The sequence below is a fragment of the Oncorhynchus kisutch genome, linkage group LG13 (assembly GCF_002021735.2).
Source record: "Oncorhynchus kisutch isolate 150728-3 linkage group LG13, Okis_V2, whole genome shotgun sequence".
Taxonomy (NCBI): domain Eukaryota; kingdom Metazoa; phylum Chordata; class Actinopteri; order Salmoniformes; family Salmonidae; genus Oncorhynchus; species Oncorhynchus kisutch.
This window is the reverse complement of record NC_034186.2, coordinates 64,194,312-64,212,221: the sequence shown is the minus strand read 5'-3', so window position 1 is coordinate 64,212,221 and position 17,910 is coordinate 64,194,312. Positions and strand designations below refer to the sequence as shown.

General features: G+C 40.9%; 1 protein-coding gene across 2 annotated transcripts in view; it reads left to right on the top strand.

The window, feature by feature from the left end:
• Positions 1–2: 2 nt before the first annotated feature.
• LOC109901918 (growth factor receptor-bound protein 10) overlaps positions 3–17,910 on the top strand; it is a 77,746-nt gene continuing 59,838 nt past the window's right edge. For both annotated transcript variants that reach the window (XM_031786906.1, XM_031786905.1), the window contains exon 1: positions 3–171. The gene's annotated coding sequence lies outside the window, so the exon portion shown is untranslated. The remainder of the gene's footprint in view (positions 172–17,910) is intronic.

Sequence of the window (17,910 nt, the reverse complement as noted above, 5' to 3'; positions counted from 1 at the left end):
AATCAACTGCTAGCTGCTTGTCCTCATCGGGAATGTTGACCACTGGAGCGTGTTGAGCAAGAAAAGCAAAGCTGTTGCGCGAGCAACTATTTTCAAGTTGTGTCTTCCCATCCCAAGTGCGAGGCTGTCTGATTGCGCTTGTTTGAAATTCTACAGAGGCCTGTCAATAAGGTGAGTGTATTATTCCAAGATCAAGGGAGACTTGTGTTATTTGAAATATGGTGTAATTGTATGCATCTTTCTTGACTTTCTAGAACACAGAAAGCAAAGTTTATTGTAGCTAGCTAGCTCCTCTGGATGTAAACTGCTGTCGGGTGAGACTGGAACACTGCGCAGCGTGGCTTGTAGCGTGAGGCTCTGTCTTTCACGAAAGCGTGAGGAGGGTTTGGATGTGGAACTTGTTTTGCAAATCAGTGTAATTTGTTGTCTAAAACAGGTTACCGTTGTAGGTTAACATTGTTCATCACAAATGTGACAGTTACTAAATAGCCAGAGCCGAATATAGCCACATGTCTACCCAGCGCTGTCGGGACTGCATGCAGGCAGATAAACTGCGTTCGTGTAGGGACGAGGTTGGGAGAAGCATGATCTCCTGTATTGGGGCAACTAAAGCTTACTTAACTACTATAGTTAGGTAGTTAAAAGTACCAATCCAGAGGGGTATCAATGAGTTAGCCAGCTAACTTTGATTAAAAAAATTTAAAAAAAGATTTTCTGGTTCATTAAGAAATGTGTTTTTGGTTGCGGAGTCAATTAGACCATGCCCATTTCAAGCTTATCGTAAACTGTTTACAGATATTGCATAACTGCTTACTATCCAACTACCAGCCGGGCACAGCCCCTGGTGAAGTCCCTGCCTGTCCTACCCTCAGTAGCCTATCCGACCTACCCTTTTCACCGGTCCGGTCAGTCTTATCCCATGGCTTCATTTTTCTTTGGGGGTGGGGTGAAAGGCGTTTCTCCAGGCAGCTAGCTACTCGTGTACGGAACCATGGATGGTGGTTGGCTTCTACCACCCCTTTCAAAACGAGCAGCGAATATATACAGTATAGTTATAGTAGGCTTATTCAGAGACTAAGTATTTCAAATCTAACTGGGTGGGACATCAGGGATGGATTTTGGCAAGGATTTTATGCAATAAAACGAATGTTATGCTGTAGATGTCATATGTGATAGTATTAGTAATCCAAAAACAACATTTGTTTGACTTAATGCTGATTCAGCAGAATTACCCAGCAGTGTACTGTACAGCTCATCTAAGAAATGTAGTTGGTTAGAACCATAAGAATATATAGATTGATCATAATGGCATAGTATGTTTTGGGAACAGTTCCTATCCCCTTCCACTAAACTACATTTTTACTATACACTTAAAATGCCATTACTAATGTAGGCCTACTATGTAACATGTTAATACAAAATTGTTACTACTTGTGTAATTACAGTCACTATACCAGTATAACAGCAACTTATTAGAAATTGTTACCAGTATAAGGTGTCACCAACTAGTTTTAAATTCACACCCTCTGCTACAATCTAGCTATTTCAAGTCCATGCTCTGTAAGAGACCAACATGATGGGGCATGAGTTTAGGAGGCCGAAGACAGACAGCTAGCTCAGAGCTGCTGAGCTCACATATTTTACATATGCAACCTGTCTTGCCATTGCGGTTCAATTCTCTTCTCTGGAAGAGTCTGACTAACAAATGGCTTTGTTGGATCATATCCTATTGGCATTTCATTTGTTGGTTTAATTTATTATCGGGGATGGAAAGTGAAAGGGATAGGCTTTGCTCACCCAAATTACAAATTCCCTTGTTGAGAGCTGTCCAAACTTTCAATCTGAAGAGGCCTTGCAGACATATAAATTGTACTTCCACATACACTTTATATTATTATTATGTTCTCTGTCATAGTGGTGATCTCTCTCACCCAGGCCCTAGCATTCCATTAGGCCTTGCGCCAGTTTGCAGTCATATAACACTCGCTATTCAGTGCCAATACCCCCTTATTGGTGGCTGGTCATGGCACTTTTTCCTGAAGTCTGGGATGCAGAGTCAGAGTTTTGGCCTAAATCAATGACACCAATTACTAGGTTATGTCCTATTATTGCCCAAATTATTTCTCTCATCAGTTATGAGCACATCTGATGTTGACACCTCCTGTATTCTGTCTTAATAAATTCTACTAACTGATTTGAAAAATAATTTTGATCTGTGGGTGTGGTGGTAGGTGCTGTTTGGAAATAGGTAGCTGAATCATGAAAAAAAACTGGATGTTATAGGCTAGGCCTACTTTTCTTGTGTAGGTAGGCGTCAATGGTTGTACAAAGCATAAAGATACTACCGAAGAACCACAAGGCTTGTGGATGAAAAAAGTTGCCTCTATTAGATTACTTGGCAGCAGGACAAGATGAAAAAGCTTTGCAGGCAGCTAGAGAAGCCTTAGTTTGTCTGTGTCACTTACCTTTCATTTAAATGTAATCATTATTTTGTCTAGCTACCTCAGTTATAGCTAAGTAATTACATTCTGCTTACTAAAGTAGTCTGTAATTGATTTACAGAAGGGCAACTTAATATATTTAGCTTACTGGTCCTATAAATACTTGACTCTCACCCGCCATCATCCACCCATGATTACCCAGAAGGCAGAATGACGCAATGATTGTCTAACCAACCAACCACAGCACGGTGGATTCAATTTCTCAATATCTGGAGGCGGTCCAAATCTGTCTGAAACCTGAGAAGCAGGAATGCTGTATTTTCTAAAGCAGGTAACTGAACACCTCTGCTAGTATGTTTGTGTGCAGAAAGAACAGAGAGAGTGGTGCAGAATGATGGCGATGTTCCAGAAAATGTCACTCAGCCTCTATGAGCTGGAATCTGTGCTGTAAAATCTAAAACAAACCAGGGTTAGTGGGCTTGGCGAGATGTATTCATGAAAACAAAAGGGTTTTGAGTGACATTCTTCCCCAGTGCAACTTCAGAACAATAGAGGCATTTTGTGCTCTTGAATTTTATCGCTGTGCCTGGACATCATTAGTATTCTCTTCTCAGAGTTTAATGGGACATTTGGCTTTATCTGTGCATCGATTCTCATATTATCAGTACATATTTCACCAAACCTATAAGTGATGAGAACTTGGAGAAAAGCATTTCAATTATTTATAACCTACAATATGTAGGGCCTTATAAAATATGTGTTGCGGACAATGCGAATGGAATCACGGAATCTAGACATTAAAACGGAATTCAACAATATTTTTTTTATTGAATTTTGTAGGAAATCAAGTAAATGTATTGACCTTATTGGAAAATGCATTAATTTGCTCAAATAATCATAAGACATGAACAAAATGCATATGTAGCAAGGTTTCCATCCAATTGGGACAGATTTTCATGTAAATATTCCAAAATATAAGCAACATGCCATATTTATTTGCAGTTAAATTCCCATGTACCAAATAAAAAATACAAGTTAAATGGGTTTCCATTGCATTTTCAACTCTACTGATGGTTTTGTCACAAAGAAATTGCGTTATGTAGCGAATGTGCCCAGTCTGGCCTTGGCTAATAGCTGGCAGATACAGTGTGGGTAGGTAGGTTACCTATAGAATGACATTTCGGGCAAAATATCATTTTAAAAATTTGTCAAACAGCAACCAAGCATCAAGCTCATCATCAGCCTAATAAACTGCATGCTTTCCCAGTCATAGTGGGAGGACCACACAACATATCATCACGTGACTACCAAGTTTTCTTCGATATGATGGTTATTATATCAATATTTGCGCATAAAGACGTTTCCACCACCATTTCTCGCATAATACATTTTACAGATACAAAAAGATCCCACATTGTCTAGTGTATTTGGTTTTGTTGACATTTGGAAAATTTGCCAACAAATTTGCTTTTTCCATCAGGTCTGTTTATCCGATATGTACTTTACTCGCATGAAAAGCTTGGATGGAAACCTGGGTAGTGATTCGTACTTTCCTGCAACTTTCTGAAATGGCACAGGAATGCCCCTGTCTGTGTGTGTGTGTGTGGATCGTCCGTTTGTCTAGTCTACACTTTGTGTAGCCGTTAGCAATAATGCTAATGATAGTCTGCTGGTTGATGGAAAGGCTTTCCCAAAAACCTTGTAAATGAAATGTTAACTACACTGTAGCCTATGCCCACCTGGCAGAATAATATCATGATTATTTGCATCAATCCAGCTTCCATTTGTTTTGTAAACTGCTTTGTTTAGTCAAATCAAAATCACATGAGCGCTACAGAAACACCACTAACCAAACAATTGTCTCTGGCTGGTGCGCACTTGAATTAAAGGTTAACTACACACAAAATGCAACATTTCTTAGACTTTTCCCAGGCCTCAAAAGTGGTTTCCTGATGTGGTGTAGCCCTTTACGCTCATACCCGTATGTATACAGGTTGAAAATGGCATATTTGGGAACTGATAAACGCCTAACTTGGAACGCAGTGGCTGTACAGTAACAAACTATACATGATGTCAATGGTTTGCTGCAGTTCTACACATAATCTGCAAACTGTTCACTTTCAATTGCTACCATGGTTATGCGTATGCTTTTCATATTTCTCCTGGAACAAACATTTCAATGTTAAAGGGTTTAGCGTTGTGGTGGACTTAGAACATCCTATTTTGTTGTGATTTTTGTTGTTGGAAAAAACAAAACCTAGAAAAACAAAACTGAGAAAATGTTATTTGGGGGTACAACTAAATGGAATCGAGTACAAAATACACCAGATTTTTACAAGGCCCTACTATCATAGGGATTGGGGGTTTCTGGTAAAATGACGTTTGTCTAGGGGTGGTTTGTGTTGAAAATTACGAAGACCATAGATACAGCAAGCCTGTTCTTCCTTTTCTCTTCTAGCCTCATGAAGCCTAAATGCCCTATTGTTTATACCATGTTTATTACATAACTCAATGTAGGCTATTCAATGTTAGTTAGAAACTCTCATATGTCCAGATTATCAGTCTGATCCATTGCACTGTGGCCTAAATAATAATTTATTCTACTTAACCTTCTTGATCTTATTTAAACTTTTTGAATAACACGTCCCATAGATGAAAGCTTGAGTTCTTAGTTGAATAAAAACTAAAATAGCCTAGCCATAGCCCACCCTGGCAGCAGGCTTGTGCACAAACATAACATCTCCTTCCCGTCCAAGCCATTCATTATGCACATTGCATAAGGTCATTTCTCTCAGCCGGCCCAATGAAATCCTCATCCAATTAGCGATTGTCCATGTCTCCCAAAGCCTTTCTTAGAGACTTCTGCTGTTCAGCCCTCCACGATGACATCAGGCTCTCTCTTATAACCTTCTTTACGCTGCTGGCCCGAAATAACGAAGCTGCCATTTAATGAAGAATCAACATGTGAAACAAGCACATCTACTGAGGTGTGACAACAATCTGAACCATCCACCGATAAAATAGTAAATCATGACAGAGATGGCAGTGTTAATTTGGAACTCAGTCCAGTAAATTAAATCCTGTACTGTACTACAGACAGTCAGAAGAACCTTATTGAAGAAGTAGGTACTTAATTTAGGATCTTCAGTCTTCATATGCATTCATTTGCTTATTGAATGTCTAATTCCTGCAAACTACTACATTCTTCAACTATGCTTGTATTGTCTATGGATTACCGTGTAATTGCTACTTACTGTGTATTGTGCAATTTTACAGATTTAAAGTGATGATTTACTCCTCATGGCCCTTATTTTAGCAAGTTGTGGAATCTGGCTGGATTTTCTTATCTAGCCTACCATGCACAACAAATGAAACGTTGCAAAAATGCTGGCATTCCAGTAGTTGTCATCCCTTCAAGACACGTCTCTCAGCAAACTGTTTTCATAATTCATTTGACATATCCTTTGAGTGCTTCTACCTTAAAAATAGGTTACACCGTCACCACCACCTAGAGAGGCAGGCAGTCCCAAACCAAAATCTTCCTTAAATGATGAATTTTGCATGACGGTGCGCCTTCCAGCGACATTGGACTGCTCTGTTCTGGCTTGACTTCAGATTTCTAAATGGTGTTCCATGTACAGCTTGAAATACTGCTGGAAAATACAAGGCTACATCTCTTCTTCAGTTGTTTGCGCCTAGACCTCTTGTCATTTGCCCTGATCAATGTGGACATGATGATGTAGGTTAGTGATAAGACAGATGCCCATGAACCCTAAAGAACAGCATCTTATACACTGTTTGGCGCTTCCTACCATTGCAGCAGTCTCCTCAATCCTGAGTCTGTGCATGTGAGTGTCAGTTGGATGTTACATATGTCATTTAGGTGTGAGAATGAAACAATGGGGTCTTGGGAGGGAGGAGGTATGTTCAGTTGAATTTCACACGCTGCTCTTGCAACCGTCACTGCTTGGAGGCAGGACATTTTTTTTAGCTGTGTGAGCTCTTATTGGCATTTGGATGGTTCATAATGTGGCCCTTAATAGGGCTGGCACAATTACCATGTAATAGTGTAACTGACGATTATGGATGAAGACCTTCACAAAAATAAAATAACCGTCATAATCGTTTTAATTATTATTATTATTGTTATTACAGTGCATTCGGAAGTATTCAGTATTCAGATCCCTTGACTTTTAATAAAAAACGGAAATATCACATTTTATTTAAGTATTCAGACCCTTTGTTGCACCTTTGGCAGCGATTACAGCCTCGAGTCTTCTAGGGTATGACTCTGCAAACTTGGCACACCTAATTGTAGGGAGTTTCTCCCATTCTTCTCTGCAGATTCTCTCAAGCTCTGTCAGGTTGGATGGGAAGTGTCGTTCCACAGCTATTTAAAGGTCTCTCCAGAGATGCCTGATCGTGTTCAAGTCCGGGCTCGGGCTGGGTCACTCAAGGACATTCAGAGACTTGTCCCGAAGCCACTCCTGCATTTTCTTGGGTGTGTCCTTAGGGTTGTTCTTCTGTTCGAGAGGTGAACCTTTGCCCCAGTCTGAGGTCCTGAGTGCTCTCCAGCAGGTTTTCATGAAGGATCTCCCAGTCCCTGCCGCTGAAAAACATCCCCAAAGCATGATGCTACCACCACTGTGCTTCACTGTAGGGATGGTGCCAGGTTTCCTTAAGACGTGACGCTTGGCATTCAGGCCAACGAGTTCAATCTTGGTTTCATCAGACCAGAGAATCTTGTTTCTCATGATCTGAGTCATTTAGGTGCCTTTTGGCAAACTCCAAGCGGGCTGTCATGTGCCTTTTACTGAGGAGTGGCTTCCATCTGGCCACTCTACCATAAAGGCCTGATTGGTTTAGTGCTGCAGATTTGGTTGTCTTTCTGGAAGCTACTCCCTTCTCCAAAGAGGAACTCTGGAGCTCTTTCAGAGTGACCATCAGGTTCTTGGTCACCTCCCTGAACAAGGCCCATCTCCCCGAATTGCTTAGTTTGGCTGGTTGGCCAGCTCTAGGAAGAGTCTTGGTGGTTCCAAAATGATGGAGGCCACTGTGTTCTTGGGGACCCTCAATGCTGCCAAATTTTTTTGGTGTCCTTCCCCAGATCGGTGCCTCAAAACAATCCTGTCTCGGAGCTGTACGGACTAGAGGTTGACCGATTATGATTTTTCAACGCCGATACAGATACCGATTTATTGGCGGACCAAAAAAGCCGATTCCGATTAATCGGACGATTTTTATATATTTGTAATAATGACAATTACAACAATACTGAATGAACACTTATTTTAACTTAATATAATACATAAATAAATTAAATTTAGTCTCAAATAAATAATGAAACATGTTCAATTTGGTTTAAATAATAGAAAAACAAAGTGTTGGAGAAGAAAGTAAAAGTGCAATATGTGCTGTGTAAAAAAGCTAACGTTTAAGTTCCTTGCTCAGAACATGAGAACATATGAAAGCTGGTGGTTCCTTTTAACATGAGTCTTCAATATTCCCAGTTAAGAAGTTTTAGGTTGTAGTTATTATAGGAATCATAGAACTATTTCTCTCTATACCATTTGTATTTCATATACCTTTGACTATTGGATGTTCTTATAGGCACTACAGTATTGCCAGCCTAATCTTGGGAGTTGATAGGCTTGAAGTCATAAACAGCGCAATGCTTGAAGCACAGCGAAGAGCTGCTGGCAAACGCAGGAAAGTGCTGTTTGAATGAATGCTTACGAGCCTGCTGCTGCCTACCACCACTCAGTCAGACTGCTCTATCAAATATCAAATCATTGACTTAATTATAATATAATAAACACACAGAAATATGAGCCTAGGTCATTAATATGGTCAAATCCGGAAACTATCATTTCGAAAACAAACAATTATTCTTTCAGTGAAATACGGAACCATTCCGTATTTTATCTAACGGGTGGCATCCCTAAGTGTAAATATTGCTGTTACATTGCACAACCTTCAATGTTATGTCATAATTATGTAAAATTCTGGCAAATTAATTACGGTCTTTGTTAGGAAGAAATGGTCTTCACACAGTTCACAATGAGCCAGGCAGCCCAAACTGTTGCATATACTCTGACTCTGCTTGCACAGAATGCAAGAGAAGTGACACAATTTCCTGCTAACATTAATTTAAATATGCAGGTTAAAAAATATATATACTTGTGTATTGATTTTAAGAAAGGCATTGATGTTCATGGTTAGGTTAGGTACACATTGGTACAACGACAGCGCTTTTCTTCCCGCAAATGGCGCTTGTTAAATCATCACCCGTTTGGCGAAGTAGGCTGTGATTCGATGATAAATTAACAGGCACCACATTGAACATATGCAATGCAGGACAAGCTAGATAAACTAGTAATATCATCAACCATGTGGAGTTTGATTGTTTTTTATAAGATAAGTTTAATGCTAGCTAGCAACCTACCATGGCTCCTTGCTGCACTCCGTAACAGGTGGTCAGCCTGCCACGCAGTCTCCTCGTGGAGTGCAATGAAATCAGCTATAATCGGCGCCCAAAAATACCGACTGTTATGAGAACTTGAAATCGGCCCTAATTAATTGGCCATGCCGATTTAATCGGTCGACCTCTACTACAGACAGTTCCTTTGACCCCATGGCTTGGATTTTGCACTGATGCACTGTGCCTTTCCATGTCCAATCAATTGAATCTACCACAGGTGGACTCCGATCATGTGGCAGAAACATCTCAAGGATGATAAATGAAACAGGATGCACCTGAGCTCTATTTTGCATCTCATAGCAAAGTATCTGAATATTTATGTAAATACGGTGTTTCTGTTATTTATTTGTAATGAATTTGCAAACATTTCTAAAAACCTGTTTTCGCTTTGTCCTTCAAATCAAATGTTATTTGTCACATGCGTCGAATACAACATGTATTGACCTTACTTGTAAGTAAATGCTTACTTACAAGCTCTTAACCACACTGCCAGGTCTCTGACCTCTTCTCTATAGGCTGTTTCGTAGCTGTTGGTGATCAGGCCTGTTGTGTCGTCAGCAAACTTAATGATGGTGTTGGAGTTGTGTTTGGCCACGCAGCCTTGGGTGAACAGGGAGACCAGGAGGGGACTAAGTACACACCCCTGAGGGGCTCCGGCCGCAGTCCCAGCTCCCCAACCCCAGCATCTCCAGCCGAGTCCCTGCCCCATCCCAACCCCTCAAGCCCCAGCTTCCCTGCAGCTTCAGCCCAGCTCCCCTCCCAGGTAGCTCGGCTCCCCAGCCCCAGCTCTCATCCAGCCCAGCTCCAGCTTCCGTTTCCACTCATAGTCCAAGCAGCTCAGCTCCACAGCTGAACAGGCCAGTGCCCCGGCTTGCACACTGCCAGAGGGCCTTCTCTCATCACTACTCTTTGGCCTACAAATCAGTGCATACCATTCAGGGCATTGCTCTTTTTTTAATCCAACAGCCTATGTGGAAAGAATTTGCTCCCAGCATTCCAGAGGACTGCAGTGAGATCATCCAGCGATCATGTGGTATGGAGGGGATGATCTGCAAGCAGGCAGGCAGGCAGTGTGGCAGGCAACTAGTGTGGCAGGCAGGCAGTGTAGTAGGTTAGTAGGCAGACAGTAAAGCAGGCAGACAACGTAACAGTCTGCAAGACCGGGCCTCATCTACTCAGGTGGAAGCTGGCCTATGTATTCTCAGGCACAATATGTGATATTTCCTGCTGTTCAATTAATGGGCTGAAACACAGATTGTGGCTTTAAGGTGGGCCAGAATGCAGGGTTGCATAATTTACTGTTTGCTCAACATACAGTGAAGCGTTTTGTTTTGTTTGAAGAAACAATGCCACTAGAAGATTGTCACGCTCTTGAATGTTATCACCCAACAAGTGGTTTTCAATGCATATTAGTACTAATCCTTTATCTTTGATGGACCTTGAGGTCACCATTATTCTTTGCATTTGAGAACCAAGCCCTATCAGTGGTTGTGTTTGAACTGTTTTTCAAGACGGAAGGACAGAGTTAGGCTATTTCATATAAATGTTTCTTTAAAAAAAGAAGACATCAAAGCAATTCAACTGCAATTGACTTTCAGTTTGATCTTAGTCATACTATTTTTGTCCGAAAGCTCAGACTGTAAGAAATACCAGTTGTTTATATTTCAAGTTTACACATCTAGGCCTATATGCCCATTTCAATGTTTTCGCCAACGTCCACAGGCCTACCTCACAGATCTCAGGCTTGTATGCATAGTGCTGTAAACGTACTGGGTAGTAATGACTAGACTGACTTGTGTACAGGTCTGCTGCACAGGTTGCTGTTATGATTCTGGACGGCCAGAACTATAAATAGCCCTACTATTTTGAAGTGTGCCCAATTTGGAAAGGAGGGGAATGTATAGCCCTGTGAATGCTATGCATTTGGGCAGTGTGAGGTGAGGAGGGAACACAGACAGGTCCCAGAGAACCCAACCCACCAACTCCGTTTACAAGGAAATATTTGGCAGCCTGAGCATAAGAAGTTTATAGATTTCTGCTTTACTTCAATTACTTGGCCCAGAAAGATGAGGTTAAAAGTTTAATATTTCCCACTCACACTGTATTTAATGGAATGTAGGCCTATTCAAGAGAATGTGTTAGCAGTTTTCTACTTTCCTGAAGTTTAGGACCATATATATATATATATATATATATATATATATATGTATATGTATATGTATATGTATATATATATGTATATGTATATGTATATATATATATGTATATATATATTACATTCAATTTGCTCAAGTATCTATTTTAAGATGTTCTGTTTACCCTATGTTAAGTTTAGCATTATGTCATGCATATCATAAGGGTGTTTGTAGTTGGAGGCATTTGTACATATTTTTTACCTAGAGGTTTGAGGTATGGCCAATTAATTAGGGCCGATTTTCAAGTTTTCAAAACAATCGTCAATCTGCATTTTTGGATGCTGATTATGGCCGATTTATATTGCATTCCACAAGAAAACTACGTGGCAGGCTGACCACCTGTTATGCGAGTGCAGCAAGGAGCAAAGGTAAGTTGCTAGCTAGCATTAAACTTATCGTATAAAAAACAATCAATCTTCACATAATCACTAGTTAACTACACATGGTTGATGATATTACTAGGTTAACTTGTTCTGCGTTGCATATAATCAGTGCGTTGCCTGTTAATTTATCATCGAATCACAGCCTACTTAGCCAAACGGGGGATGATTTAACAAAAGCGCATTCGCAAAATAGCACAATCATTGAACCAAAAACATCAATGCCATTCTTAAAATCAATACACAGAAGTAAATATTTTTAAACCTGCATATCTAGTTCATGTTAGCAGGCAATATTAACTAGGGAAATTGTGTCACTTCTTTTGCGTTCATTGCACGCATTGTCGGGGTATATGCAACAGTTTGGGCCGCCTCGCTCGTTGAGAACTAATTTTACAGAATTGTACCTAATTATGACATAACATTGAAGGTTGTGCAATATTTAGACTTAGGGTTGCGGAACGGTTCCGTATTTCACTGAAAGAATAAACGTTTTGTTTTCAAAATGATAGTTTCCAGATTTAACCATATTAATGACCAACGGCTTGTATTTCTGTGTTTATTATAATTAAGTATATGATTTGACAGAGCAGTCTGACTGAGCGGTGGTAAGTGGTAAGCGGCAGCAGGCTCGTAAGCATTCATTCAAACTTTACTGCGTTTGCCAGCAGCTCTTAGCAATGCTTGCTCACAGTGCTTTTTATGACTTCAAGCCTATCAACTCCTGAAATTAGGCTGCCAATACTAAAGTGCCTATTAGAACATCCAATAGTCAAAGGTAAATGAAATACAAATGGTATAGAGAGAAATAGTTGACTCGTCATAATTCCTATAATAACTACAACCTAAAACTTCTTAACTGGGAATATTGAAGAACTTGGAATATTGAACCACCAGCATTCATATGTTCACATATTCTGAGCAAGAAACTTAAACGTTAGCTTTTTTACATGGCACATATTGCACTTTTACTTTCTTCTCCAACACTGTTTTTGCATTATTTAGACCAAATTTGGCATGTTTTATTATTAATTTGAGACTAAATTAGATTTTATTTATGTATTATATTAAGTTAAAATAGTGTTTATTGTTCATTCAGTATTGTTGTAATTGTCAATATTACAAATATATATATCGTCCGATTAATCGGTATCGGCTTCTTTTGGTCCTCCAATAATCAATATTGGTATCAACGTTGAAAAATCATAGTCGGTCGTTCTCTAGTTTGAGGCCTATAGCCTATTTGATACAACTTTGCATGGAATCACAGCCACTGACTGACCAATCAGTTAGTGTGAAGTCTCCTTAACGCCCATCTCTGGTCCCAGCCTGGGCCTTAAAACCAGCAGTGACATGCAAAAGAGGAGATCTCTTCTCTTCAGGGAAATGTTGGTTCACTTTCAATTAGGCTTTACTTTAAATAGCCAGCGCCCCTGATGATCCCAAGCCTGGGCTTTGCCTCTGTTCTGGTGCGAATCACTGCAGGATATTAAAGCTTTCCCCTCACAGTGTAAAAGCACACATGATGTTCTTACTGTATTGTACCAAGCAAACCAAGCCATCTCACCACCGACTGTCAATGTGTGGTTGAAATCTAGAACATAAAGAATAAGCACATATGAACTTGTTACTGTAGCATAATGACCAAGCAAAGCAAACAAGCCATCCCAGAGCCTGCCACAGTAGGGCTACTGCATAGTTCCTATATTGCACATGAAGAATGAATCCACAATGAAATGCATGCAGTCAGCTCTCATCATAACGTCAAGGACCAAGTACAGTCTAGTAGCTATGTTGTTAGGTGCCCCTTTTCCACCGCATGTTAAGATGACATTGATTGTCACAACATAGTTGTACCGTCACGTACAGTATAGACCTACTGTTGTTCTCTAGCTCTGTGTGACTAGACCAACAAAGACAACAGAAGGAGTTAACTGCAAGAGAAACATGAGCACAGCCCGAGGAATAGATCTCAAACCTCTGACTGCACCCCTCCCTCCCTCCCTGGCATGGAGAAATGTTGACTTGAAATCTCACAAGCAGACAGAATAAATTTGTCTTGTTGAATAAGAGCCCAGTGGAGAAGGAGAACTCCTTACTTTAATAGTTAAGGCTAATAGTTAGCATTCTCTCTCTCCGCTCTCACACGGCTGTAATAATTAGGCCTAGCTGTGATGAAGATGCCCATTGTTAAGGCTCGGTTTGAAGTTACATTCTTCGTTCATCCAAGCTTGAGCAACAATCTCTCTAATTAGTACAGATGCGTACAGTACCAGTGGCACACGGTGCTCTAAAGTCCCCAACCGTTTTAGTTGATCTATGCTTTGGGGCTAATTGTTCCGTTAAGGTCACAGTTAATCATATTTCACTATTCTGTTCAAGTGGAATGAGTGAAATCAAAGGCCCTTTACCCCCCCCCCCCCCCCCCCCCCCCCCCCAATACACCCAGAATGACATTGATTCTGAAAAGGAATGATTAAACAAAGATATATGTTTTTTGTCAATTTGTCCAATAATGGCAAGTAACCCCCAAGGCACGTGTCATAAGAACACACTAGAATGTTCTGATTTTATTCATGGAGGAAAGCCCTTCCAGCCATATCTCACAGCAAAGAGTATTTATCACACATAGTGTGCCTCTCCTCTCAGACCAGCTTTATGATGAGTGCTTTACTGTTAAGTGTCATAGGCGAAGGGCAAGAGATCAATGTGTTCTCAAGATCACCTGTACAGGACAGTATGAATTAACCTTGGCTCTTACGTCGGTGGGGCAACACACACAGACCGGGACTGAGACACACATAGCAGTTCAAAGCGCGGTGCATACACACAGAGCGCACACACACACACTAATTACAAGTGAGCCCATTCAGTGGTTCTATTGATCCAAGTGCCAAGCTCTTTATTGCAGATAAACTCATGAGTGGATCATTATTTGCATGTTAGAAACTTTGTTCATGCTGTGCTTTCTCAACAAATTGGAAACGATGACAGTTGCTCAGGACTTTTAATGTAATTTATGTCCAGTTAGCTTTTTCTATTTTGGGGATAATTCATATTTTATTATCAGGTTTGGCGGACTGTAATGCTGAACATACACAGTTATTTAATTCTAAGGAGCTTGGAGGAACTGTTGTAAGCTATAAATTCATTGTTTGAGCTACAACAATATTTGAATATAAATGTTTGCCAAGCTGAAGTTTGCTTGACTACTCAAGATGGCGATGATGAGGGTCCAAGAAAATGCGCTGTACTTTTTCACATCAGACCTTATCTCTGCTACCTCACCCTACCAAGCCTGTTTCTCTAGGTTTTTCTATTTAAGTCAGTATTTAAGAACACCAGGAGAAGATTTTGCTGCATTCGTTTGTCAATCTTAGAGAGAGGCAGCATGAGGAAAAAAGCTCATGGAATCTGCCCACTACTTTTCTGCTGAAGCTATTGGCAAGGGCCTCCGCAACCCAGTGGAACAGACATCTTTTTCAAGGAACTCAAACTGTTCAGTCAGTTCCACTCAGCATCAAGGCCTGGGCCTGCCTGGCTCTAGTTCTGATGAGAGTGGAAGGCAGAACTGGTGCTGAATGAAAATGCTGTGCTACTGTATTTCCCCTGCTGATAAATTAACAGCAGATACCTACAACAAAAGGAGGCCTCTCTCTCTCTCTCTCTCTCTCTCTCTCTCTCTGTCTCACTCTCACTTTCTTATGTAATCAGGCAGCCTGAAAATCCTGACAATTCCTGTCCATGTGTGTGTGTGGCAGTCCATGACTACATGGCATGGGACAGTCTAGGCTTACTGCAAATCCAAACATTGTGGGCCTGCCACACACACACTATACTATACATTTATATATATTTATTAAACATAACAACCGCTTGTTGCAATTTTAACGAGGCTCTCTTGTTCAGATATCGGTAAGTGGACTGGAGGCAGGGCATGAAAGGGATAACGAATCCAGTTGTTTGTGTCGTCCGTTTCGGGAAAGTACCTGGGTAATTGCGCACCCAACTCACTCAGGTGCTTCACTATATCACATTTGACATTGTCCATAGGCTTGAGTTCATTTGCACACACAATAATCATACAATGATGGAAAGATCTGTGTGTTGTCCTTGTTAATGCAGACAGAAAAAACTTCTTAATCATGGCCCCAATTTTGTCCCGCACATTGAATATAGTTGCGTAGAGTCCCTGTAATCCTAGTTTCAGATCATTCAGGCTAGAAAAAACATCACCCAGATAGGCCAGTTGTGTGAGAAACTCGTCATCATGCAAGCTGTCAGACAAGTGAAAATAGCTCGTCTCTCAATTCCAAAAAACATGTCAATACTTTGCCCCTTGATGACCAGCGCACTTCTGTATGTTGTAAAAGCGTTACATGGTCGCTGCCCATATCATTGCATAATGCAGAAAATAAACGAGAGTTCAAGGGCTTTGCTTTAGCAAAGTTAACCGTTTTCACTGTGGTGTCCAAAACGTATTTCAAATCAAATCAAATGTATTAATATAGCCCTTCGTACATCAGCTGATATCTCAAAGTGCTGTACAGAAACCCAGCCTAAAACCCCAAACAGCAAGCAATGCAGGTGTAGAAGCACGATGGCTAGGAAAAACTCCCTAGAAAGGCCAAAACCTAGGAATAAACCTAGATAGGAACTAGGCTATGTGGGGTGGCCAGTCCTCTTCTGGCTGTGCCGGGTGGAGATTATAACAGAACATGGGCAAGATGTTCAAATGTTCATAAATTACCAGCATGGTCCAATAATAATAAGGCAGAACAGTTGAAACTGGAGCAGCAGCACGGCCAGGTGGACTGGGGACAGCAAGGAGTCATCATGTCAGGTAGTCCTGAGGCATGGTCGTAGGGCTCAGGTCCTCCGAGAGAGAGAGAGAAAGAGAGAATTAGAAAGAGCACACTTAAATTCACACAGGACACCGAATAGGACAGGAGAAGTACTCCAGATATAACAAACCGACCCTAGCCCCCCGACACAAACTACTGCAGCATAAATACTGGAGGCTGAGACAGGAGGGGTCAGGAGACACTGTGGCCCCATCCGAGGACACCCCCGGACAGGGGGTGTATCAACACATCTTGACCGCCAAAGTCCATTTGATGTCACATCTGTCCAGTACTTTAAACATATCCTCATGTCCTGGTTTGCAGAAGAGAATGTCTTCCTTAATTGATCCGCCATAAAACTAACGGGCATATACCAGGAGCTGTGCCAGGCCCGCCACGTCTGTTGACTCATCCAGCTGTAAGGCATATAATTCACTGATTTGTATGCGAAGCAGTAATTGTTTCAAAACATGACCTGCCATGTCACTGATGCGTCGTGAAACCGTGTTGTTTGATGAAGGCATTGTCTGTATAGTTTTTTTTGGCCTTTTCCCCCAGCATTGTCACCTCCATATCCGCGCCAGCAGGAAGAATCACATTTAAGCTTGTGTGTCCTAGCCACTCGGTAACTCACCATATAAGACGCTTGTAGCCCCTTCTTATTAATGGTATATGTTGCGTTTATACATGTCTTACTACTCGAAAGTCGCTCCATATTCTCGCTCAAACTCCCGTGGCTTATTTTTCAAATGGTCATGTTTCGTTTCTAAATGTCTGCGCAAGAGTGAAGGTTTCCTGCGAGAGAGTAACGATTAATGTCATTGGATGTTAATTATTTGATTAGACTACCTGTATTTGACCTTGTGTTGTCATTTTGCTGAACACTAGATGGTTGAATTTTATTTTGGCAGTGAAATGAGGCTACTCAGGCGAGGGGGGGGGGAAACTCACGCAAGTGTATATCCCCATAGGAAAATATAAATGTACTGTTTGAAAATGTGAGCTTTTTTTCTCTTCGTTTTCTCAATCACATTTTTATGTGTCAAGAACTGCAATTCTGCTGGGTTTTTCACGCTGAACAGTTTTCTGTGTTTATCAAGAATGGCCCACCATCTAAAGGTCATCTAGCCAACTTGACACAACTGTGTGAAGCAATGGAGTCAACACGGGCCAGCATCACTGTGGAACGCTTTCAACACGTTGTAGTCCATACCCCCCAACGAATTGAGGCTGTTCTTAGGGTTGTTCAACTCAATATTAGGAAGTTGTTCCTAATGTATTTTCCAACCAGTGTATACGTCCAAACTTGCAAAATCTATGATTCTGGTCTAACTGTACATGTATGAAAAAGTATTCTAAGGTAATTGTGGTTTGAGTTGGGGGGGAGAACTCCCAAAAAAGACATTCAGCTTCATTCAGTGAGAAACTTTGCTAGGCCTAAGCCTGCAGATGACTGTGTCATGTATAGGGCCTGTTTTTCAGGGGAAATGTTTACAAGTATTTGTAGATGTAGGCTATCAAGAGGTTAATAGGATACGGACTTTAAGATGTTCAAATAGACCAAAGGTC